We start from the raw sequence: 26,587 nt of genomic DNA, 5'->3' as shown, positions 1-26,587 counted from the left end.
TAGTCCACTGTATATACGCTGTTTGTTTATAAACGAAAAAAATCTCAGGGTTTTTTCAGTAAATATTATTAAAATTTTATAAATAAATTAATATTTTATCTTGTTACTTCAAGAGGTTTTTTTGAGGTCTTATTTTTCTAAATAAAGAAAATCTTAGAAGCAATGTTTTATTTTTCATTACAGCTAACTTCAACAAAATTATCATATTTTATTAAATCATGTGACATTTAGATTAAAAGAATCCATGGATCTGAATAAAATTATTATTTCCGCTTTTTTTTAAAATTTATAACTTTTTCTAAAAGAATAATTTTTAATTCTCGAAAGTAACATTAGAATAATTAAAGAATAATTTTTAATGCATTAACATAGTACAGTTGCTACATGCATTAGTTAGTATTCAATGTATATTACATTTGCTATTTAATATTCATTATATATACTATTTAACGTACAAAGATTTTCATAACATTATTACAATTCTTTTAATAAATCATTTTGGAAAGTGTTAAATAGAAATCTGTATAAGTTTCATGGAAAGATCATCTGCTTTGCTTAGCATCACTCTGCAAAAAAGTTGGGCACTTCACGATGATGTCTAAGATTTCCTTCAGATACTTAAAAACTCTTTAGTCTTTATAATTAGAATGGGAAAAGAGATTCCTTTTAAAACACAGAACTTAATATTGAAAGGTTATATTATGCATTAAAAAAAAGTTTAGAGGTTTGGTACCAAAATCAGCACAGTTTTTATGGTACTAAGCAAATGATAGATGTTTGGTCTATAACAGGGATGGGCAAACTATGGCCCGCCGGAAGATTTTATCCGGCCCTCGGATAGAATTTTTATTTGTCGATCAGTGGTAAATATGATCAATATACATCCATTTTCTTGTCGACTATGTTTAAAATTATCTATGTTTTTCCTTTTTTAACAAAGTACTGATGACATTTTTACTTTCTCTATTTTCGTTCTACAAAACATAAATTGATGGAAATAGTTAGCACAGACATCTTCAATTGGTAAAATGTTGAAAGCAGAAGCTCTTTATAGAATAGCCGTAGATTGGCTCCAACTAGCTTTTGTCTTTCTCGCGGAGCTGACTTATAGAATCTAATGTAGGTAAATTGTACTTCACATTTGGCAAACTGCTCATTTTACACTCCAAAGAGCGGACAATCTAACAATCATCTGAAGCAGTTGTTTCTAAATACGCTAAAGTTTTACAAATCATTACCAAAAGCTAGTTTCCAAAATTTAATATTTCATGCCCAGAAAATCAGTGCTATGTTTGCTTAATCTTATATATGTGAACAAGAGTTTTCAACTATGAATCTTAGAAAAAATCATTTCAGAAGTAGACTAACAGAAAAGCATTTAGCCTTGTTCCTACAAATAAGCACATCTCACTTCGAACCTTAATATAAGGAACTTTTAAAAATGAAATCGCAATTTCCTTAATCTCACTAAATATTTAAATTAAAACTTGTATATCGCTTTTTTTTTTTTTTTTTTTTTTTTTAATTTTGAAGTTTTTACTTGGCCTACCAAACATTTTTTTTTCTTGATTTTTGGCCCTTGACCAAAAAAGTTTGCCCATCTCTGGTCTATAATAATCCAAAAGCAAAATTAAATTTTATCTGAGTAAGATGTGTTCTTTTATAAACATTATAACATACAGTCGTGTTCATTTTGCAAATTTTGTATTTGTTCTCAGTGATTACTAAAACTAAAATTTGAAGGTCTAAGGGTAACCTTCAGACAGAAAAAGCATTTTACTTCTTCCATCCATGTTAACCTACGGAGAACCCAATTATTCGTCCAATTATTCTTGTCTATTTCATTTCTAAATACAGTAGGGAACCGATTATCCGGAACGATCGGGACCATTGCTATTCCGGATAACTGATTTTTCCGGTTTTCTGAATCGCTACAAAAAGCCGTTTGTTTATTGTTAAACCCAACAAAAAAAAATGTTTTTTTGGAAATAATCTTAAAAAGAAGAATAAACAATGAAGGAATACACTAATAATTATTTCCTAAATGATGGTAAGGTAAACATCTTTCAAAAAAGAAAAAAAAAATCCTAAAATATTATGAGAAAAAAAATTTTTTTTTTTAAAAAATGGCTCAAAAATTAATTGAATTTCGTTCCGGTTTTTTGGTTTTCCGGTTTTCTGATTTCCGGATAACGGGTTCTGTACTGTATATCGACCAAATGTATGCTCAGTATTTATCCAGTAACTAATTAATATTGAATTATGTTTGTTTTATTTAATTCATTAAAATGTGTTCTGTTGAATTTTGTGGCCAAATTTCAAATTTTAAGATTGTAAGTATTTATAAAACTTTTTCAAAGTTCAAAATTTATTTAAGTTAGCAATTATAAAATTTTTTCCAAGTTCAAGTTTTATTTATGTTAGTATTCATATGACTTTTTCAAAGCTCAAGTTTCAAAAGTACTTACAACCTTAAAACTTTAAATTCGGCAACTAAGTTTAATGCAACACATTATTAAGAATAAACATTATTCAAAAATATTAATTAGGTATTGAATAAATAAGGGAATTCCAGTTACACAATTCTTTGTTGACTAACACAGAAGTGAAATTTATTTTCTATCTGAAAGGGGACTCTTACACTTGTTTTAGTAATTATTAATATAATTTTTACTAAATAAGTACAATGAGTACTGCTTTGAAAGTACTTAAAGCTTTGCAATATTTAACCTTTAATTATTTTCTTAACCCTATTAAAATTAATGTAAGCTCTAAATCATTAAAATGCATAATATAATAGTTTTATACAATTCACTCATAATCATGAAGGGTAACCTCAAATATGCTAGTTAACTAGTACAGACGATATTTTAAATTACGAAATCAGACTCAAGAACGTACTTTCTCTGGATAAACATACCTTTTTTCCTGACGGATTTGGATTTCTGACCACTAAAATCCAGGGGGCAGCTGCAGTTTGGTCAGGAAAGTGGTCCAAGGCTTGGACCCCTTAATGTTAATTTTAGTTTTTGCATATTGAATTATTCCTCGAGAACGTTGTTTGCACATTTGTATAATTTGTTTATCAAAAAATAATTCCATGCAAAATATAATTTTTAGTGATAGTTAGTATTTAATATTTTATTTACTAATGGTCAAAAAAATTTTGAATTGTATGTAAGGTATACAAATTTTTCATAATTTTAATGGCAAAATACAAAATTCGAATGAAATCGGTCGAATAGTTCCTGAGTAACCGAATTTTGAAAAGGTGCTTTGCGGCCGATTTCGCTCAAATTTTGATTTTTGCCGTCTAAAAAAAATATACTTTTAAAATTTTTTTTGACTATTATTATATAAATATTTAAAAAATAATAAACATATACTAAACGTTATATTTTGCATGGAATTCAAAATTTTGATTCTTCAGAATTCATCAATTTGTGGTAGAAAGATTCATCTGGAAGGAGAGTTCTTTTACAATTCGTATATTTCTAAGTTGTAATATAAACATTAAATGTATTCTGCCTTCCCAATTTCTTTTACATTAAAGACATTTACATTAAGTTTTCTATTACTTTAAAGTCAATAAGTTTAACTAAATTTTGGCACATATTATTTTTATTGTTGAAATAACTATTTTTAGAGGTAGATTAGTTCTAATATGATTTTTTAAAAAAATAAAATTTTATCCAAGCAAAAAAAAAACTTGCAAAACTTAGCTATTAGGAGCTATTTGGATCAAATGAAAAGGACCTATCGATATCGGTCACCGACTAATAAGTTTGAGAAAAAAGTGGCTATACTAAGTCATTAGAGTTTGCCGGACACTGGCTACTATTTGAAATTTCAGGTCTATATTTCACTATATACTACTACAATAAATTTGTAATTAATTAGAGACAGAGAGCTTATGGTGACATGGACTGTGTAAAATAAAATAATTATTAAAATTTTTTCATTTGTTGTACTATCACTAAGCAGCTCTCATATGCACCGCTGCATCTAGACTAACGAAAATTGTTTTAATTATCATTGCTAACTATGTTTACAAAACAGCAGTTATAACGCTACTCTTCTAACTATATTGAGTAACAAGTTGTTCTTTAATGAAACTTTTTTCACTGTCATGTGTTGACCGTTTTGCTACAGGTACATATTTTAACAATTTACACTAATTAACTGTCCTATTAATTTACTTTTTAATGAATTAAATAATCCTTTTCCTTTGGGCGTTTTTCGCTTATTCAGCAGAAATACAACAGGAAATTCTGAATACAATGGCAGCTAGAAAAATGATACTTTCCACGCAAGACTGGCGATGTTAGAAGTCTTTGAATCAATTGTATTTTCAAGACAAAGTCATAGTTATCTTCTTAATGATTACGATATTTCCGAAGGAAATATTTCATCAATGTAAGAACGTTGTATTTGGAGTTTGGAAGTTTAAAATCCTAGCATCCCATTTAAAGGGAATGAAATTTGAGCTAATTAAACTAATTAGAAAAAGGAGAAAAAACTTTCATCAAAAAATTAAAAATAAAGGAAAATTATGTCGAAGAAATCCATTAAAATTAAACTACTGTTAAAAAATTTCTTCTTTTAATATTTTTTGTTTTTGTTTTTTGTAATTGATCCTTATTCACGTTTTATTTTATTTTATAACAGGCGTTGAATAGCTCAATTCCGAGTTTACGATTATCAATACTTAACTCCGTAGCCTTGTATTTTTGAACCCAATTCAGAAGACAAGGGAGCTCAAGGATCAACTATTGAGGGAAATTTGCCTTCGTGGAGGACTTTTTGATGGAACTAGCCCGCATTTGCGTTACATGGAGAGGAAAACCTCCCACTGTTACCCCTACTGCAAGGGGTTTCTAACCCATGATCCGTCTACCACTGAGGATATTTTACGTCAGCACTGTGATCGGTGCGTGTCGGGTGCGAAATTCGTATCGATCAGTCATCGCTGGGATCGATCCCGGGTCACCTCATTTACATTTAAAAACATTTATTTAATGGTACAGAGAAACCTGTTAAGATGATTACCTTTATATGAACCTTTACCTTGATTACCTTTGTAAAGAATATGAAGTAGGCCGGGATTGTCTGGTCGGTAGGGCGCTGTGCCCATGTCCGAGAGTTCGTGGGTTCGAACCAGGCCGGTCGAAAACTCCCCATGTAGTTGGTGACTGATGCACTTTAAAATTCTGTCGAGTCGCAAAGTCCTCCATGTTCCCATAACAAATCAAAACCTCTGGGGGTACTGGATTGGAGATCGATCGTTTTCTGATTCAGGTCAAAATTATGATCTGTGGATGAATGAATGAATGGGTCCGCCTTATAAACAGGTGTGACTTATGGTCTGGCAGAACCGAATTCTTGGCCATAGATGGCGCCACTGAAAAACAAGAATCGCACACTCTGCCTTAAATTTGCTCGGTTTCACCAAGCAGGCTTGCCCGTGTGGCAAGTGGCATTAGAACCAACCAACCAGAATATGAAGATTCTTTTAAAAAATAAGTAGTCGCAACAGCCTTAAAAAAATAGTTGAAAAATAACATAGATAGACGATGAAATCGGCACAAATAAAGCATGCCGAAAGTGATGATTAAACTGCCTGATTCGAAAATCGCAAATACTTATAATACCGGATTAAAACTATCAGGATTTCGCCTAGTAATAAGTGTTGAGAGAACGATAAAAATAAATAAAGTTCTTAGATTTGCGATAGAATCGGCACAAATGAAGCGCACATTTATATGCAAGTAGTATTCACAAGTAGCTTATTAATTAATACATATTACTGATATCCGGATTTTCAAAACCATGTAGAAATGTATAACGCCCATAGAGGTGGAGAGAGCATTGCAGTGGAAAGAAGTAGGGTCGTACATGTAACACGTGACTGGTGTGCAAAATTTGCCACATTTGCTTCGCTGCTTTGAAATTGTGTTAAAAATGTTAGGAGTATAGAAATATAATAGATAAGAAATTTCTTTTGAAAATATGAATTTTTTTACATATTGCAAACATTTCTAAATAAGATACAGTTATTCTCAATTTAATGTAGTAGACGTATGCCTGTTTAGGCAAAGGGGTGCGATTGTTCTTGTTTTCCAGTGGCGCCATCTATGGCCAAGAATTCGACTTCTACCATATCATGCGTCGAACCCGTTTATAGGGCGGACCCATTCATGCATCCATTCATTCATCCACAGATCTCGTTATTTTGACCTGAAACAGAGAACGATCGATCTCCAATCCAGTACCCTCAGAGGTATTGATTTGTTATGGGAACATGGAGGACTTTTGCTACTCGATAGATTTAACGTGCATCAGTCACTTTACTACGCGGGGAGTCTTCGGCCGGTCCCGTTCGAACCCATGAACTCTCGGACATGGGCCAAGCGCCCTACCGACCAGGTTATCCCGGCCTTCTCAATTTAATATTCATAATTATTGTCTTTTGTTTTTTAATTTTTAGAAAGGTGACAACAAATTAAAATAAATAAAGTAAAATTGCATTCCTAAGTATTTTTAATGATTTGCTTTTAAAATTTTCAATCGATGATGCATCCAATTTTAAAGACAGATATTAAATTCCTTTAAAAAAAAAAGGTTTTAAAATTGATATGATAACAACATAATATTTTAATACCGTTTTATAGGGTATTTAGCTAAAAAAAACTCTAGTGCGTATTCAGAATGAAACGTTAAACAGTGATAGCTGAATTATTTAAATTAATTACAATTAGTTCTTTTTTTTTTTAAATTTTCGTTTGTCTTATTAAAATGCCTTTAAATTTGTGATTTAACTTTTTTACATGCATAAAAATAGTATTTTCATACTTTATTTTTCAACTTCATAGCAAAAATAAGGCTATATTGTTGTTATTTAAAAATAACCAATGTATCTATTTTATATCTAAAAATAAGTTTAACAAGTCTATTTTCTATATATTTCTCATACTATATCTTATAAGTTTTATGTAAAATTGCTATATAAACGTGTAAATATAAATTTTTTTGAAAAAATATATACTACTTAATAATTTTGAGTTATGTAAAAAAAAAGTTTAATATTTATGTTTACTTATGTTAAATGTTTTAATGTTTTACTACAAAACAAAAGCTAAATTTCCTTTGTTTTTGAAATTTTCGTCGTAATATTTGTAACTTTACATCAATTATTTTCCCCCTAGACTAATTGAGATCAATTATTTCATTTCTGCCCCTTCCCCCCAAACGAAAAAAGTCATTCCCTGACGGATGGGTGCAGAGTAGCAATTGAAAATCACCCAACTCACGTCAAATGAAAGAAAAAACCATCTGTATATTTTTAAAATGGCTCATTAGTGAGTTTTAAGAGTTAATACAGACGTTATTTTTTGAGGTTTAAAATATTGCCGAAATTAAATGGTTTCACTATGTAACGACATCCCGCAAAGGATTGACTTCTTTAGTCAATTACCATTATTCTGTTTAATTAATAAGTAAAAGGCATGCTATGTTAATAATGTTGTACCTGACTACACTACTGATTTTTACACTTGTCTAACATAATTTCCCCCCCGTCCAGACGGTCAATACGCAAAAGGATAAATTTCTCGAAGTTTTGAAAAATTGGTTGAGGACTCGTTTTTTTAAAGGAAGGTTTTTCCTAATAATTTAGGTCTGAATTTTTCATCAATAGGGTAAACCAACCAGTGAAGGAACACTACCCAGTGAAGGAACAATTCATATATATTGATTAAAAATAAGAATTTGAAAGTTTTTTTTTAGATTGATTGGTAACAATAGCTTACTGCCAAACAATAGGAAGTCATCTAGCAATATTTTGGATTACCTGGTCAAATAGAGTTCTCTGGAAAATTTTTTGAATCTGTTATTATCTCTGCAACATTTTGTTTCGTTGAAAAAATTATAAGGTGAGTGTTTGTATTTATATGTTTGAAGTGGAATTAATTGCATGTAGTAGTCTTATTTTTCTCATTGTGAAAAAGAAAATTCAAAATATAGTTATTGAAGTTACGTTTTATTTTTTTAAAGCACCATAGCATAATTAAGTACTGAGATAAGGGGGTGTTTATTCACTGGATCACCAAACGATGAAAAACCAGTGAAGGAACAAGTGTTCCTTTACTGGGCTTTTCTCCCAGTTAATGAAAATAAAGGAATTTTTTTAATTTTCTTGTACTTTTAGTCATATTATATATCAAAATTCTGTTTAAAAGACAAAAAGCAACTTCTAACCAGTGAAGGAACAGGCATGTTCCTTCACTGGGAATACTTCCAGTGAATGAACAGTAATGTGTGAAATATGATTTTACATGACTCTAGGATAAGTAATTCTGCTATACAGAGGACAACCGAAATTTTGTTAAAAATTGTATGAATAATTCCTGAAATAATTTCAGTTCAAAATGTTAATTTAATAGCTTAATTTATGAAAAAATTATAATTTATAGTTATTAATGGGGTGTGTAGTTACATCAAATGTTAGGCAACTTAATAAACTATGTTTACAAATCGAAAACTAATTAAATATAATCATAAAAATTTGAATAGAACATTTTTTCGCTGGCTTTTGCACCAAGAACTCCTAATAAGACATCATTATAGGATAGTAACGTGATTATATAATTTATAAAAACTACTTTACAATGTTAGAATTTAGAAGCAAGCTCCTCAACAAAAAACAGAGTTAAACAGAAACGATACTCAATTTCTCCAGAAGCTTGAGAGGAAAATCCCTCAATATATGTTGCAAATTTTTAACGTAGCATTGACTGAAGAGTCTAATATTGAAAATATCCAAGAGCCTGTACTTTTTTCAATTAAAAGAAGACCACTTGGTTAAGTCAAACTTAGGAACTGAAGCTAGTATTGATAATGAGTGCATCTTAGATATCGAATTTGAAATGAGTCCTCATGCTGATCCTCATGCTTTGTTGAGAAAAGAAATGATTCTATAAGTAAAATAAGTACTTCTAAAGATCCTCTAGATATAAGTCAACAAGAGATGGATTTGCCTCAAACTTCAAGACACCTTTCCCCCGTCTATTTTCGAAAAAGGCATTCTAGAAATGTTGCTGAAAAATCAGAAAAAGGTTGGAAGAACCATTTACATTGACTAAATATTGATGATAAAAAGAAGGGCCAAATAAGAAGAAAAACGAATAAATTAACTTTTGCACTAACTTCAGAGAAATGGCAAAAATTTCAAAAAACTGAAAGATCTGAAAAAAGTTAAAACAAGAGAACATGGAAAAGAAAAAGAAAGAAAAAATACTTAAAAAAGAAAAAAGCTTCAAGAAATAAGAGGAAAAAGAGTAAATAAAAAGGTGATAAAATAGTAATGATAATAAACAGCATCGGATGACACAATGATTTAGATTTGACTGTCAAATTATAAGAAAGAATGATTTTTTTAAAACTTATTTTGTATTTAACATCACTTTAATTTCTAGTTCATGATTACAGAAAAAAGTTAGCATTTTACAAGTACTTGTATGTTATAATTTCACAAATAGTCCTATTTTTATATATTTGTATGGCTAAAAAATTCATAAAGAGCATTAAAAAATAACCAAAATTAAGTGTTCCTTTTCTGGGCAATTTTGTGTTCCTTCACTGGTAAGAGCTGTTCCTTCACTGGGTCTTCTTACTACTTGTTATTTGAACCTCCAAAACTTTAAAACAATATTATGTAAGTTCTCTACAATTTTTTTTGCATAGTTTGCAATTAGTAACAAATATGTTGACTCTGTCATTTAACTGAAATTACGAATTTTGAAATTAATATGATTTTTTAAAAGGCAAGCGAAGCTTAAGTGTTCCTTCACTGGTTAGTTTACTCTATATGAGGGGAAAGTAGGTAATTGGAAAAGCAGACTATTTCACATAGGAAAACTACAGTCGCAAATTAACGCATGTTTGTAGAGGGCAATTCTTATGTATAAATTCCATTTACACGCAAAGTTGTCTACGGTAGCTCATGCTCGTGCTATATCAGATTTATTTCTGATATAGCACTTCATATGGAAAAGATTATTGCTTTGTCTTTCGGAAAACATGACTCCATGTTGTTGATACTCCAGAATGTGATGTGCATGATTGCCTGAACAGAAAATTGTTCGAGGTGTATGGTTTGTTGACCACCATGATCTCCGGATTTATCCAACGCCTCTTATAAGAGAGAAAGGCTTCGCGAGGGTTACTACAAATGACAAATTCGATGCTTTAGTAGTCCGAACGTTGTGACTTTTTTTTTATTTTCTCTCACTGCGCAATTTAGCAGTCCGAACATTGTGACATTTTCTAATTTTATTCCCCACTGCGCAGTTTATGCTCGCTACGTCAGCTGTGAGGAGGATGTTTTGATTTATCTCCCATCGACTTCTTTGTATGAAGTCCAATGAAAAACATGTATGAAGTCTATATTGCCTGTGTTAGATATGGTAATTCGCATGTCGGCCACCGTCACATATATCTGGAGAAGTAGCGTCTTTTTCAAAATAAATTTTATTTATTTTGAAAAAGAAACTAACATGTAAATTTCTGTTAGATAGCGTCACTATTGATTAAAACTATTGCTACTCTCTTTTAACCCAATCCTTTTTATACAACTTTGCTATCTTATGAAAGTATAGTTTTGTTGTCAGAAATAAAAAAAAAATGCTGTTGTTATTGTTGTTTTTAATCTCATATGGACGAATTAAATCAAGAAAGTGCACTTTTTGTTAGACAAAAGAACATCAAAAGGATGAAAGTAGTCTTAGCTCAAAACCTCATGAATAGATGATAGGGCCACACATTCGTGAGGCCATTTCCGCAATTTAGATATATATCTGAAGGAGAAGGAAATTTTTTCCTGAACCCTGTACCCATGGTACTGCTTAGCAACCAATCACAGGACTTCAGATTCCACAAATTTTACGAGAGCTTATATCGCTTGTACTCGGTGGATCTTAGTGAAGTCCAGGTTCAATCCCAAACCCCTCCGGGCTCGAATTCGATTCTCTAACCACTGGGCTACAACGGCCCTTGAAACAAAAATTAAAGACAAGTATCTTAGGTTTTTTTTAAATTAATAATTTAATAATTATTTTTTAGAAAAAAAAAGGAATTTTTTTCTGAACTTTTAGTCTACCATCCACTTGTAATTTAGTAACTTTAAAATATATTATTTTGCTTTTGGAGGAACAGGCTGGCAAATAATTATTCATCTCATCTCACCCATTACTATTCTGTTTGCTAGAGAGAAACTTTTTATAAAATCTTCTTCTGGCTTATTCAAAGAAACCATCTCACTCATCTTTTATATGAATTAACAACCAGTTTGTGGCAACGCGGTGTCATCTTTTTGAATGGAAGGCGTAACAATATGGGAAAAAAAGTCGTCTGCAGAAAGACAATTCACGCAGATTTCTTCATTAAGATAATCGCCAAACAAACAGGCCAAGGACAATAGAACACAGAAATTCAATGTTATCTTAAGCCAAGGACGTTATAATATTTTTTTTTAACTACAGATGCAGCTAATTTCTGGAAATACTCTGTAAAGAACAGAATAAAATGACAACTTAATTGAATTAACTACTGCTGCTCAAGCATTTAATTAGCTGTTAGACAACTTAGACATCTCTTTTTTTCCATTTAAGACGCGTAATTTATGAATTGAAAATTAACTGTCAAAGCAGTTATCGTTAAATTATTACAATCATAATAGTTTTCTTAATAAATTATTAATTTGCGTGCCACCATTTGATGAGGAGGGATATTTAAAAAAGAAATAGAAAAACATGCCACCTTTTAGGTGATAATACGACTCTTATTCTTTTATCGTGGAACGAATTTGTAAAATATCCCAATTTTCACTAAGAAATACGTAAATTTAAAACAATCACGTATAAACTTCACGTTTAGCTCATGTTGATCTAGATATGTAATAGCTACAGATGCTTAAAAAACAAATAAGATAGAAAAAACTAAAAAAAAAATTTTTTCACAAAAAAAGAAATCAGGAAATGCTCGTATATTATTTAATATGTCAAGGTTAAAATGTGTGATTTAGTAAGTATGAGAATGATAAGATTATTTGATATATTTTTATTGTTTTTGTATATTAAGATAACATGATATATTTTTGTTGGTAGACTTGAGAATACATTAGTCAAGCATGGATGTATACTGACCTATCATTTTTCAGTTCAACGGATGCAAGTAAATTCAATCATATTTTTATTAATAAAAATGAACGTCTACCCATTCCTAAAAATAAACATATTAAAATTTTTTTGAAAAAAAGTTGAATCTACTACGGCTAAGTTAACAGAAAATAAGTACCGTCTCTTATATTCATAATCCTACAAAATGGCATATTTAATATATATGGCTTATTTAATATAATATTAATGGCAATAATATGCCAAATGATACTACATAATTTTGTATTTTATTTATTAGGTAAAATGGCATATTATCACAAAATAAAATGGATATTTAGCGTAGGAAAAATAGCAGAGGAAAAGTATTGATGCTATTGCAACGAAGTATCAATACAACTGTCACTCAGTATTCTTGCCATTACCATTAAAAATGCTGTTTTATGACTTAGATTATTGTTATCGACAGTAGCAAATTATTATAGATATTGGTCAGTGGTTTAATAAACCCCATTTATGACTGTTGACAAAATGCATAAATGAATAGTAAATCGTTCAAACGTATCTAAAAAGTGTTGAATTTAGCTTATTATGGTTCTGATAAACCAGAAATTAACTATAAGTAGAATTTACGTAACAACTATACTTATAAACCAAGTTTTGAAATTACTTACAAAGTAAGTCGTTAACAGGTAAAGTTATTAATTAACGAAACTGCAAAACAGTTTTATTTTTTAAGCAAAAACGTGTTGAACGAGGGAAAAAATATATCTGTTTAAATTTTCTGACACGTAGCAGAAAACAATGTTTAGTCGTCTTTAAACATAGGATGCTCCCTTTTGATGAACTTTGTTTTTAATTTTAAACTTCATATGGAATAAAAACTAGTTTCCTAAGCAGATTTCAGCAAACCGTTCATTTCTTCTTCCTATTTTTTTTCTTTAACTGAATTTTCAAATCATCGGTCATTTTTGGGATACCTGTTACTGTCTTCGATTTACTCCTATGACATATTGTTAATAATACAAAAAAATAATAGTAATGAAAATTGTATAATAATTGTTTTCGATAGAAAGATCTGTTTCATGAAGGGAGATAAAAATTAACTGTTGCGAACCAAGCAAACTTTAAAATTGTTGTTGTGTTGTCGTTGCTTATCCTCATAGATTTGACATTAGCCGCATCAACTCCAAAAAGTTGTTGACAGCCAGAAAATCGATGACAAGAAGGGGATCGGAAATTAAGTCCGCCCTGGACAGTCCGACACTATCAAGTATATTTTAAAATTGTGACAATTTCTAACAATAAGTTTTTTTTATCTCAATTTATTTTATATATTTATTTATTTGTAGAAAACAGAATGCTGGTAAAAATTGTCAGTGTCAGTGAGATTGAGCAGTGAGAGCCTTCTCGATCTTTCTCTTTAAATAATTAATTTAAAAGCTTGCTAATTGTACTTGAAAAGTATTCCTCGAAAACTAGTTGGTGTTCTAGTCAATAATTGTTTCCTAAATTGAATTCAGAAGTTCAAAAATTAAAGTGGAGTACGTTAATGCTTCATTGTAACAACAAGAAAATTTTTCATAAAATTTTATAAATTTTATTTTTTATTTACTGTTCTGCTCCTCAACAAAAGACAAAGATAACTGCCAAGCAATCATGGGGATTGGGGAGTGTAGCTAGCAGGGAGTGCAGCCCCCCAGTCGTTAAAAATAATTTACGTACGTTTTGTTTTATTGTTACGCATAGTTCAATAATATTTGGATTGTTATTCCTTATTTGTGTTAATTATCCTTATTTCTTGTAATTTTAAAATCCAACTTAGAAGACAAAGATTTATAAAAGAAAGCAAATTTATCTTTGAACATCACTATTTGAATGAAACTCCGTAAATTCTTACGTTAATTACACAGAAAGAAAGGAGCAATCTCTAAAAAATTCAACTATAAAGAATAATTTTTATCGAAGTGATTGTCAACGATATTCGTTCACTGAAACGCAACTCTTTATTCCTATTATCATGCCTCCCAGTTAAACGCTCCATCTTATAAAAAGATCCTAACTAACCCTCTACTCAAGTTTTGGGCGGGTTAACTTTTAAGAATGTTTTGACTAAAACGTTCTTGCATATCTCATTTCTGTTTCTTACAATATTATCAACCTCATGATTTTTATCCTACCTCAAGAATAACCTAATGATTTCTTCATAATATTTTTTTTTACTCGAAACAGATTTTTTTTCCCTTCAAAAGTGGAAATTTTTCACTTAAAATCAAGGCCTGACGCTGTGGTCTTACTGACCGAGAGAACGAAATAAATTTATTGCTTGTTCCTTCCTCAAGGAACAGGAAAAGAAAAAAAATTAATTTTTACATGTTGTAGAGTTTTTGAAGACCCTATTGAAAATTGTTGTTTTAATATAGATATTAAGGTATTCTCGGCAATATTTCTTTAAAAAACTAATTATAAAGCATTAAATTTTTTTGTAAGGAATTTTAATCGGGTCCCTGAACAATTGTACCCGTTCCTCCTCTTGGAGTACAATCTAGCGTAAAATTTATGAACAGAATACAATTTTTCTTTTTAAATTTCTATTTAAATTTTGAATGTTACAAAAGCTTGTTGATTGTTTTTCTTCAAAGAGATTATTTATAGATTATTTATAGAGATTATTAATAGCGTTATTTTTCAATAATTTTTACAATTTTGAATTAATTATTTTAAGTGCATATGCTGATTGAACACAGTATGACGCGAAGATTGCAACAAAAGTAAGTTCTGTTTAATAATTGTAAAACGATTAATAAGTTTGATTTTAATTTTAGGCCTTCAATCCCGAATAATATTCAAAATTAATACTTATAACTTTAATGAACTTATACTGATGACCACCAGAAACTGGCTCCTTGAGTGAAAAAGCTGGATCATCGTTTCTGTTATATATTCACTGACAGCAAAATCTCTTTATGTCTCCTCATTGGCTATGTGTGATGATGACATTAGATTTTTTACAGCAAAGCAAGAAATAATCCCTACTAACTGCTTTTATTACGCTCTTCGAAAATGAAAGTTATGACGGCGCTAATTATTATTCATGTGGTGAAACTTAAGATAACTTTTCAACGTTCAGGACATATTATTTTTCGCAATTATAAATTTTGCGTTGGGAAAATAATGCACAATTGAAAATATTTTCGTTCTCAGTTTAATTAATTAAAAACTATAAAATCTTGTTTACCTAACGCGCAGTCATTAGCGAAAAACAAATCGCGACTGACCTTGCTTGAACTCTATTGATACCTCTTTGAGTTGATGCTTAAGAAGGAGAACTTGTATTAATCATTTTCTTCAACCTACTACTGTTGAAGAAAATAATTAATACACATTACGTACACGTTTTTTTCTTCTTTTAACAGGAATGAAAACATTAAAAAATAACTTCAGAACGAACACATTCATTGTCAAGGTTAGATGAAAGGTGTTTTAGAACGGTTAGTTCTAATGTCCTTTTGGAGTAAATATCAGATGGACGACATATTTATTTGTGTTATCCAAGTGTTCACCTTTCGAAACATAGAAATGCGCGTGCGCAGTTAAATTACGTGTAAGTTTTCAGTAATAACTATTATTAATTTTTTGAAAGAAATTTTAAAAACAAATGCGCAATGCAGTTTTTGATCAAAATATTTTTGTCCTAGTAATATGAAAGAAAAAAATTTATAGTATTTTTAATAGTTATTTTTAAGAAAATATGTCGTAGTCTCTTTTATATTGTATAATAATTTCTGGCGAATTTTTTATTCATGAATTGGCTCTATTAATAAATTAGATTTATTTTGTTGATCAGTTCTAGTCTACCTTTTATCCTTGTTTATCTGAGAAAATAAAACCCAGAAATAGTTTAATAAATTGCTGTCAGTAGTTGTAAAATTTTGAGAATGAAACTCGAATAGTAAAATTAAAAATTATATGTTATTACTTTTCTAAAAAATTCGGCAATTATGCTTCCATAAATACATGATTTTTAAATATTTAAAGCTTTTACGTATCTGAAAACTAAATAAAAAAAATAAATAGCCAAGAATTCTTTTTTTTTTCTTTCAAATTTAGAATTTATTCTATACATATCCAGGACTAGAAGGTTGATGATAAATGCACTCTTTCTTTTTGCATTATTAGCATTTATGTTTATTCTTTTCTTCATAGGGTAATATTCGTTTTTTCTTTTTTTCATTTTCAGATTTGTTTCCCTGTTTTAACCCCTTAACGGGCCCTTTATTTCTAGTAAAAGTAAATTAAAGTATTTTTGGAATTGAAATTGTTTTAAGAACAGTAATTGATATAAAAAATGAAAAAACTCATTTAGTTTATAAAAATGCTATTTTTTTGGTGGTAAATATATTTAGCATGACCTATTAGGAACTTACTGACTTTCCTTAAATGCTACAAACTTCAAAAGGAATTACGTATTTTAAAACTTTTATACGTTTTTTAAAAGTGACAAATGGTTACCAATTTTATTCAAACTCACTTCAAGAAAGCTGAAGTTATTGAAAAATGGAAACCTAAATTAAAAGTGGTAAAACGTGGTGGTAAGTATACTTACCACGGCCTTCAAAAGGGTTAATAGTTTTTATAAATTTTGAATGAAATTATTTTTCATTTTAAGACCATTTTGTGAATAAAGTTTGTCTCTATAAATAAGTAATAATTTTGCATTGAATCTTGTTATTTTAAGAATATGAAGAAAAAAAACATTGCATAAATACATTGCGATTCTGATGTTTATAAATTCTTATTTAGATTTATCAGGTGTTTATTTACATTTTGTTTTATTCATAAATTACGCATTTATTTTCTACCTTATTTAATGTTGTATTTACAAATATAAATTACGATTTGTAATTTTCGATTTTTAAAAAAAAGAATAATTAACATAAAATTTATTTTAGAAAAATTTTAAGGGCATTATTTTTTATTTTTAGGTCATTTATAGTGGTTTTTAAAGGCAATTTTTGGGGCATTTTTTAAGAATTTTTATTCAAGTAACATCCTAGCTCTGTCTTAAACACATGTTTATTGATTTTTTAAGAGCTATAATTAAAGTATTATGGACTAAATTAGTTAAAATTACAATTAGCTATAATTAAATTAGCTATAATTATGAATTACAAGGTTACAAACTTGAAGATCAACAGTCAAAAACCCGAAAATGGGTCAGCTGTTCAACGCCGGTTGCAAAATTAAATATTATAACAAGGTTGTCAGTTAAATATTGTAATGGTTTGCGAATGGAAAAAAGAAAAGTTTCTGGAAAATGCACTCAAATTTTTATTTAAAAATAAATTTGTTTCAAAAATATAAGATTTGACATAAGTGCACCATAAACATCTTAAATATAGAAAAAATAAAAAATACTCCTTTATTTTATCATATAATTTTTTAAAAAAAATTACACATTTTGTCATGCTATTTATAATTAGCGTCAATAACTGACTTTCGCCCTGCAACATTAAATAATAAAGAAATAAAAGAACTAAATACTTTCTAATAACAGTATTAACATTTTAATAAACATTGTCTGCTTAGCAAAAATGTTGAATATGTTATTGTCATCTTCGTCTTTCTGTATCACAATATGGCGGAATTTTAGTACATTGAAAAGATGACAAAGACAGTCTTGGAAACAATGAAGGGCGTAATTATATCTTTGTGTACTTATAATTACCATTTTTTCGACAAAATATCAATTAACAGTGCATGAGTTTACAAACTCTTTATTTTATCCAAGGCTTCCATGAATATTTGATCTTCGCGACGTCATTTAAAAAAAACAAAAGCTTTTGTAAATGGATTTTTTTTCCAAATTTTATTTTTCTTTAAAAAAAATGTCTCAAAGCTTTTCATTACCATATACTTTTAAGAAGACATATTTTAAAAGCCATTTCACATTATGTATTAAGGTGAATAGGCTTCTAAGAACTGTGTAGTTTTAAGACTATAATTGTCTCTTACTATAATATTAAAAATGGCAAAGACTCAGACAGCAACGACTGAAACATAAATTACAATGTTTAATTCATACGCAGCTTACTCGAAGAAGTTATTTTTATAAAAATTGATAGTTTTAATACTTTTTAGTTGTTTTAGTCTTAAAAATATTTACTTAATATTTTAATCAAAAAATTCATCCAATTAAAGGTAATTTTTCTTATTGATACTGGATAATCTGCAATAAGTAATTTTAATATATTTTCAGAAGTTTTGTCAAAAATGAAGTTAAAAGAAGTACAAGTTTGACGAAAAATCACTAGTCTGAGAAAAAAGCATTTAGGACATTAAGAATATCTTAATATGTTGATTGTTGGGAACAGAAAAGGGGTAATAGGTGATTGTTAAAAACAATCACACAATCAAAATGGCTTTGATGCTTTTATTCCGCCATCTTAACAAATGATTCGTGCGTTTCGCAAGTGATTCTTGCACGGTGTTTTCTTTCGACTTTGCTTAAAAATTGATTTGTGATCCCTGATGTACATTCTTTTTTTCTTCATTTTTGACAAAGATCATAATAAATGTTTTATGGCTGATGAAACGCCCAGTGATATGATTGTAATAAACCGCCAACTATTAAAGACAAACTAATATTTATTTAGGGTCCTTTAATCATTGAATCGCCCGTATATCAACTTAAAGACATTTGCATTTATTCCTTTTAAAATATTACTCCTCTCCAGTTTATTTTCCTATTTATATAGATAATACTTTACTATGTTGTTTATATTTAAAATTGAAATTCATAATAATTATATGAATATATCATAATAATACATTGTATATATGTAATATGTACATGTAAATATATGTAATATATTACATGTACTATATATAATATATACTATATGTAATATATACATTGTATATATGTAATATGTACATGTAATTGCAATGTAATGTATGAATATATCATAATATTACATTGTCATAATATGACTCTCCAGTTCATTTCCAATCTATATCGATAATACTTTACTATGTTGTTTGTAATTAAAATTAAAATTCATGATAATTATGTGAATATATTAGTCATAATAATTATATGAATATATCATAATATTACATTGTAGTTTTTAACAAAAAATAAATAAGAATCAGTTTGCTTAATTTAATTTCTTAAACTTTTTTTTGTAATTAGTCATATAATTTTTAGTTATATAGTTATATATTTTGTATTAGTGAAGTATAACGTTTATTTTGTAAAAATTAATTTAAAAAAAGGGGTTAATTATTAAATGTAGTTTATACTTAAAAATTTTAATAATAATTTTAATTTTAAGTTAATTTGGAAATAACTTTTTGCGGGCTTTAGAATTTAAAACTCCGAAAACTTAGAACTCACCGTAAAATGAATTCTACAAATTTATTGATATCTCACAGCAAATTTAAGGTGAACAGCAAAACACACATTAGTAGTATTCGTGAAAAAAATTTACTCGTCACTATGGTCAAGTACTTAACTGAGACTAAAAAATATTTAGGTTTCCTGGAATGGGGCTAATGTAACAAAAGTACAACTTTTAAATTCATAAAAAATGCTTAAATATAAAACACTAAGTTTTCAAATGAAAAAGTAAAAAACATATATGTATGTAAACTTGGGTATTCCGAAATCTGCTAAATCTTAAATTTCATTTGTAAATAAGCATATTTTCCATTTCAACCTTTCCAATCATTGGGCTAAATTATTATGTGGAATACCGGTTAGATCAAGGTCTTGATACAGATTCCGGTGATCCTATTTGCATTTTAAAATTTACATTTCTGATTATTTCTGTTTATTGATAACTAGTACTTGTGTAAATTTAAATAATTTTTTAAAATAAGCATTGGGTTTTCGTTATTGATCTAAAGAAATCAAAACGAAAAGCCGAATCCGGAAGACTTAAAAATATTCTTTTAGATATGAGGCCATAATTTTAATTTTTTATCGATTTTAGTTATTAAGTTTTTTAAAAAATGAAAGGAAAAAAGAAGAGAAAAAAAAACGTTTTTTATGACATACACTAAATGCAAAATGCAAACAAAGTTATTACCAAATCTTAATATAAAGAAATACTTTACATTTATATCAATAGATGGCGATAAAATTCAGCTGTTGTAACTGGTCTTCCGACATCTTAGCCTCTGTTCTATTTATTCTAGAGAAAGTAATTCTTCCAGAATCAAAAGCATCCGTTTGGTTAGAATATAGAAAGACTTCTCCTTTTCCCTAAAAAGTATTTTTTTGAAAAACTCAAAAAAGAAAAAAAAAAAAATTTCGTTATTATTTCTTTTCTTTTTCAAACAAAAAAGCAATTTTTTATTTATAAAATGTTTTTATTCATTTGGGCATAAAATGAAATATCTTTTATATGGTTGATGAATTTAATTTTTATGTATTCAACAGAATAACGCGTGTTCTGCAAGTTTGCGCGTGTGTCTCTTTCTTATAACCCCAGAACCATTTGTGCTAGCGTCCTGAATTTTGGACAGTTAATGAAAGGGGCAATATTAGCTGCCCCTTTTAAAGCTATGCTATAATAGGTAGGTACTGTTTTAATGAAAAGGTGCATTAATATTTTAATGAATTACAATTAAAAGAATTTTCGCCAGTATTTTCTATAAATATTTTGAACAATATATTAAAAGTCAGATAGAGAAATAGTCATGCTTTTAAGTCCTTATTAAGGTCTTATAAGAATTTTATTTGTTCCTAAAATTTTGGCTTTAGTTTGCTGCCTTTGATGAATATATTTCACACACAACTCATAGGGTATGTAATCGGTACCAAATATACTAATGTAGATACAAAGACTGATATTGATATATTTGGCAAGTATTAAAACTCAGCAGTTTTAATACATAGTGGAAATAGTTCTTAGATAGTGTTAAACCCCGAAATTGATTGAGTATCGAAGAAAATTAGATGATAGTGGTAAATTTTGATTATCACGAATTGGCAGCGGCCAATAGCATCACCGATCTGAATACATTTAATCTTTATTCCTACAAAGAACGTGTTTGGAATAATTTAATAACGCTAAGCTACGGGAAACGGCACCAAATAATAAATAAAAAATTGTAATTAATTAGCTTTATTAATTGTTTCGATATAAGTTTAATTGTTTTACAGTGTCGTTCAAAACTAATTTATCGATCATTTTACTTTTTTTATTTACCCCGTCCGAAGAACAAGTGCTTAATTAGTCACTTATAAAAAAATCATGAAATTTTTGTCAAAAATTTTTTTAATGGGAAAATGTTAATTTTGTTTTAATTCAGATATATGATTAATTATTCTTATCTGTAAGTAAATGTTTACAATATATTCATTTGAAACGAAATAAATGGTAGTAAAATGTCTTTTAATACAGTGAAAATTCAATTCTTTTAGTTTTTTTAACGGGGTTCCTGATCTAAGAAATAGGCTACAAGTAACTAATACAAAGGAAATGCGATTCTTCGAAAATGGCATTAATTTTCAAACAAGGAACTAAGCTTAAAAATTTAAATAAAATATATTGATAATAAGAATAATTTCATAATTCTCCAATAAATACCATCCCTTCTGCTGCTCATTTTTCCGAATTGATTTTTTTTTACCACCTTGTATGCCTCGTCTTTTACCAAATACGCCAAGAGGCGTAATTTTGATTTTCTCTTTCTGGTGTTTTGAGTATTTAAAACTCATATCCACATGCGTTTTACATCAATAATTATTCATCAGTTTAATAACGTTACTTTGCACCCTGATATGATTTAAATCGGTACTACATTTAGGTTACAGCAATTATGCTCGTAATTATGATAAAACGCACAACAAAATTTTTAGCACTTTCACATTACTTTCAGTTATAAGGACTATGAAACCAAGTTCGCCAACACGTAGATACAATGACAGATTGTAGTTTTCACAGGTCACTAGCTATCGATAGTATACATAGGTACTACATCAAATTAGGTAATATCATGATTGTTAACGATATTTATAATTATCGAATTAGATAATATCGTGATCAATATTGATAACATAACATGTCAAAAGATAGAATTACGCATAACGATAATTACTGAATATGACATTGTGAGTGTTAATAAACTTTTTGTTTTGGTTAACAAAAACATTGACAGATGTAAAAAAAAAAGTATAAATTATTTAAATTGGAAGTGTGTATCGAATTTCGATTGTTGTTATTCGAAGTAACATATCACTGTACTATTTTTTTTGTATCTGTTTATTTCGGTTATATATATATATATATATCATAATCGTTGTTGCGCTGAGTAGCCGACCCAAGATTACTACTTATGTTCAACTACGTAACCTAGTAATTTTGAACTCAATCCAGAAGACTGATCTACTACTGAGGATATTTCACATTAGAACTGTGGTCGGTGCAAGCCGGATGAGGAATTTCATCGAACTCGGTTCACTTTTTTGGAAGGCGAACGCTCTATCCCCTGAGCCATATATATATATATATATATATATATATATATATATATATATATATATATATATATATATATATATATATATATATATATATATATATATATATATATATATATATATATATATATATATATATATATATATATATATATATATATATATATAAATATATATGATTACATTATTATATCCGCTAAAAGGAGTACTTTCTAATATTGTATTAATATAGTCGAAGCAAAATGTGTGAGGAAATTTCAGCAAAGAAAAATTGTTGCAAAATTGTTTTGAACTTGTAAAAGACTAAATAAATAAACTTTCAACAAGTAAAAGCAAGAAAAGAATTTACATAGTTATTAGCATTTTGTTACTAGCTTTGAAAATCTTATTTTTAAAGTGTTTAAATTTCATAATATATTTGAAAAATTAAAAATTTGTTTCCATTAAAGGATTTTTACCTAATTAAAAGCTCTAAATATAATAAAACTCTTGGTAGAACTATTTTTAGTTATAATGATATTAGCAAACATATAGAGAGAATTAATACATCCGATTATGAATGCTTATGATACATTATAAATTTCACTGTGAAGAAGAGAAATATTTTTAATTTGTTGATAAACATCATAAACATATCGTTACAGATAATTTAAATATTGTAGAAAACTTAAAACTAAGTAATTTAATGTTAAAAGTCGCAAAATTTCGACCCATTTACCATATATTAATTAATAAAATTCTAAAATACTTTCTTAATGATTTCAATAATTTTTAGTTAAAGATATCAAATGCATTCTCTTTGCCTTTAGGTATGTTAACAGAATGGAAATGGGCTGTTTATTATTATTTTAATTATTGTTATTTTTAATAATAAAGAAAATTTAAATGATAGTAACAATTAAACGAAATTTTAGCTGATAGTAGACAAAGCTAACAGTAATTATGCAATCTTTTGTACAAAAAATTCTATGTTGAGCTTGAAAATAAGGATTTAAAAAAGTAGAAAATATTTTAAGTTTAGTAATTTTAATAATAATATTATCATTAAAAATATTTTAGCTTTGTATGAGAGGATAAAAATTAAAATAAATATTATTCAATATCCATACTTAATTATCAATCCAAAATTTCATAAACTTCCTATTATATTTAGAATAATCACTTGTTGGTCTAATAATTACTAAACTATACATGGCACCATTTTCTCTAACCATTTAAATAAAATTATTAGCAATATTAATAAAGAAGGTTTTTCTTGGATTGTCACTAATAATCAACCTATTTTAGAATTTATTGATCAAAATAAATTAAATTATATTGTGACTATTGATTTCCAAGATCCATTCAATAGCATTCCCCTTTCTAAATTAAAAGATGTTCTTTTGAGTTATTATTATGGTTATAAAAATATCCTTGATTGCGATTTTGATTATTCGGAAATTCAAATCAATATTTTTCTTTTTAATAATTATCTGAACAATGGAAAACAAATTGTTGTTCAAATAGGTGGAATACCACATTGATCTAATTTTTCATCATTTTTAACTAACTTATTTTTACACTTTTTTAGAAAAAAATATAATCTTATTATTAAATTAGTTTTTAGATATATTGATGATTTAATTATCTTGATTTTAAAAATGACACAATTTTGTTTACCTCGAGAATTAATCTTGTTTCGTGATCATGACGATAATATTAATTTTAATTTTTTGGATTTAAGCATTAAAAAAGAAGAAAATATCTGCATTGTTGACTTATGCAATAAAAGAAATGATTTTAAATTCAATATAAATAAAGTGATTACATGGTATTCTAATGTTTATAAAACATTTATTTAAATAACATTTTTAATCTAATGAATATAATTAAAAGAATTTGTAGTTAATGTTTATTTATTCCAAAAACAAATAGACAAACTCTTCCAAAACTTGATAAAAGCAATGGATATCCAACTAATGCAATTAAATTCTACATAAAATCGAGTTAATTGTATGTATAAAATTTTTTTGCTAACTAAATTTATATTTTTACCATGTGCAAAACCAATTCGAGTAAATCCATGGCTAAAAATTTTCCGAGATTTAATACATTTTTTGTTTCTTTTTTTGAATAAAAAGTTTTTTTCAATAACTGTTAATAATTTCTCTAAAATCATCAAATTTAAAATTTTATAATTAAAATTCAACCTTATAATTTTGAATTATTTAGTATAATATTATCGTCCTGCGCACATCCAGTTGCGAACCAATCCAAAGTATTTAACAAATCAAATGCGCTTCTGTACTTCAGAAAAAAAATGTGCCATAAAATGATTCAAATATCCTCTTTTTGCTCTTCTATTTTTATATGTTGTAATCTGGCAAACTTGCTACGAAAACATTTAAAATCATTTTTGAAAGATGCCGGTAAATTGAAGCAAATATGAATTTACTACTCTTTATATCTTACATTTTGGGCTATTATTTTTCTTGAATTTTTATTTTCTATTTTTTTGTTTGATATGTTTCATTTTTTATTTTTGCTTAATATGTTCTATTTTCGTTGAAATTTTTTTTGGTGCTCTTCACACTATTTCATTAATATATTTTACTTTAATATTAATACAATATTAGAAAGTACCTTTTTTGCGGATATAATCTTGTAAGATGATGGCAAGAATATATCTTTTCCTTATTTTGTTCACCAGATATTTTTCACCATTTATTTCACCAGATATTATATATCACCATTTATTCCATGTTTTCATATATATATATATATATATATATATATATATATATATATATATATATATATATATATATATATATATATATATATATATATATATATATATATATATATATATATATATATATATATATATATATATATATATATATATATATATATATATATATATATATATATATATATATATATAATATATATATAATATATATAATATATATATATATAATATGTTCAAAATGAAGAATAAAACAAAGAAAAATTATAGACATATGAAAAAAAAAGGAGGGGGAATAATAAGTAAAAAATAACAAACAACCGTTTATATAAAATATTTAAAAAAAAAGGATGAAATTTTATTTAAAAAATTGGAAAAAAAAACCGGGAAAAAAAAAGATATAATCTTTTCTTCAACCCACACGATTATATCCGCAAAACAGAGTGTTTTCTGATATTGCATCAATAAAGCCAAAGCAAAATATATTAATACAATAGTGTAAGGAGCACTCAAAAATATTTTTTATAAAAATAACAACAAATAAAATAGATCACAAAAAGTAAAAATAGCATGTAAAAACAGAAAATAAAATAAAATAAAAAACATTTAAAAGGGACTATAAAGCGAGTAGCAAAATGAGATCTACTTACAAGGACAGAAAATTTTTCAAGAATGATTTAAAAACGTTTTCGCAGAAAGATTGCCAGATTACAAAATATGAAAACAAAAGATGAAAACAAAGGCGCAAATTGAGTGTAACAAGAGGGTTTTAAAGTGTCGTTCTTACTGCACTGCTGAAGTGATTTGTTATTCTGAGTTTTGATTTGTTAGTTACCAAGGATGGGCCCGAAATGGATGTGCGCAAGGTAATATTATACTGGATAATTTTAAAAAATTGATCATAAATAGTTTTAGAAGATATTATCTTAGATATTATCTTATCTAAGATAATATCTTCTAAAACTATTTATGATCATTATTTTAAAACTATTTATGATTATGTTGGTATATATATAAGATAATCTTAGATATTATCTTATATATATACCAACTCTTCGTGTTGGTGACAACTGGGGTAATTAATTTGCTACTATTTGCAAATCTCTCAATGAACTGTTACGCTTATAATAATATATTTTTGGAAAATATAAGAAATAGATTTTGGAATATAAAAATCTTCTCGATTTCTTTTAG

At 27.6% G+C, this 26,587-nt stretch overlaps 1 long non-coding RNA gene across 1 annotated transcript in view; it reads right to left on the bottom strand.

The window, feature by feature from the left end:
• Positions 1–15,231, bottom strand: part of LOC147803975 (uncharacterized) — a 31,024-nt gene extending 15,793 nt beyond the window's left edge. Inside the window, exon 1 of the long non-coding RNA XR_015429165.1 lies at positions 15,030–15,231. This is a non-coding gene — a long non-coding RNA (uncharacterized LOC147803975). The remainder of the gene's footprint in view (positions 1–15,029) is intronic.
• Between the last annotated feature and the right edge of the window lie 11,356 nt (positions 15,232–26,587).

This window comes from Parasteatoda tepidariorum, chromosome 9 (assembly GCF_982258835.1).
Source record: "Parasteatoda tepidariorum strain Cologne lab strain chromosome 9, Ptep-v5.0, whole genome shotgun sequence".
Lineage (NCBI taxonomy): Eukaryota > Metazoa > Arthropoda > Arachnida > Araneae > Theridiidae > Parasteatoda > Parasteatoda tepidariorum.
This window is presented reverse-complemented; position numbering and strand designations above follow the sequence as displayed.